Source organism: Frankliniella occidentalis, unplaced genomic scaffold, assembly GCF_000697945.3.
Source record: "Frankliniella occidentalis isolate FOCC.00 unplaced genomic scaffold, Focc_3.1 Scaffold167, whole genome shotgun sequence".
Lineage (NCBI taxonomy): Eukaryota > Metazoa > Arthropoda > Insecta > Thysanoptera > Thripidae > Frankliniella > Frankliniella occidentalis.
Window position 1 is genome coordinate 327699 of NW_026267293.1, and position 1577 is coordinate 329275.

A 1577-nucleotide genomic window follows, 5' to 3' on the forward strand; every position below is an offset into this window, starting at 1 on the left:
GGGGGGGCAGTCCCTCAAGTCCCCACCCCTGCGATGCTCCCCCGTCGGGTACAGGTAAGAAGAGGGGTGTCCTGGACCTGGAGGATCACCGAGGGACTCCCCGCGTAAACGGCGCCAGCTGCTCGGGAATAGAGAATGAGGGGGTCCAGCTCCCTGCTTGTAAAGTTACCCAATGGAGCAGCGTTGTGCCGAGACAAAAAAACAAACAAACTTGGAGAACGCGAAGCAGAGGGGAGGAGGGAAAAGGTGGTCACGTTTCTTTAATGAAACCTAGGCTAACGTAAACACTGGCCGGCTAACACAGCCCGGGGCCCGGCCGCGCGCGCGCGCCCGCGCCCCCGCCCCCGCCCCGTGGTAAGTGCCGAGGCTGCTGCTTCTTTTGCATCTGCATTGCGAATGCGAGTAGCCAAAGCACTATACATCTCCGCTTCGGCGGCCGTTGCGGGGCGGAGCGGGGCGCCTTGTGTGCGCCGATGCTCTGACCGGTCGGCCGACGGTCGGGTCGGGCAGAGCGCGCCCTCGATAGGAGAGCAGTACAATCAGAGCAGGAGTACACCGTAAACTCTTTTGCCCCCCTGCTCCCCCTGCTCCGCCCTCCCTTCCGCCACCTCGCTCAAACTCTCGGACTGATGTCTGCACCCCCCCCTCCCCTCTCTCTCTCTCTCTCTCGGATGCAGTGGTGGCACGGCAGTGGCGAGAGGGGCGGAGGGAGAAGGGTGGAGGGCGGAGGGGGGCATCTCCAATCACATCACACAGACTCTACCAACTCTCGGCGGCGGCGGCAGGAGCCGAATCAGATTCCAGAACAAGCCGTCTGCCAACCGGAAACTTACACTGCAGAAAAGAAGTATGGCGTAGTAACGATGGATGTGGCAGCGGCGCGAGCGGCGCGCAGGGTCCGGCTTTTTTTGGTGATCAGTCACTGCGAGGGCGGGGCGGGGCGGGGTGGGGCGGGCCTCGAGCAGCATCCTCTGCACACACGCGTGGCGTGCACTTTATGGACCCCGACCAGGCCGAGGAGGAGTCGGAGAGGGGAGGTTAGCTAATGCTGCTGCTAGTTTGGAGCGGCTCGATGTCACGCTCCGATGTATGTGCCCCTAGCGCGCTCCATGGCGTCTCGAAGGGCTGCTGCTCACAATGTTCATCACAGTGGTCGGTGAACTTCCTGTCAGTGATGAACCAACGAGTACTTAGCGTGCATCTAAGGGGGGTGAACATTTCGTTTAAGTGCGCGCGTGCATGCAACTGTCAGTTTCTGAATGTGTACACCGATTGCAGACAGTGATTGATTTTCCAAGTGTCAACAACTGACTTCTCGTTGTTCCTGATCATAACGATGCGAGGAGAGGCGAGAAACAAAAAGAACACAGCAAACACAACACTCGGAAGCTCATCGATAATATGTCGTGCGCCGCTATGTGGGACCGGCCCCCGTGTAACGACGTACATAACAAGCGACCTGCTGCCGCGTTGCATGTCTGATTGCAATTATCGTGGGGCCTTTCGGGGCTGGGTGGTCGAGAGGGCGAGATGGAAATGGGAGGGGGGAGATGTGGGGGGTAGAGGGAGCAAGGTGG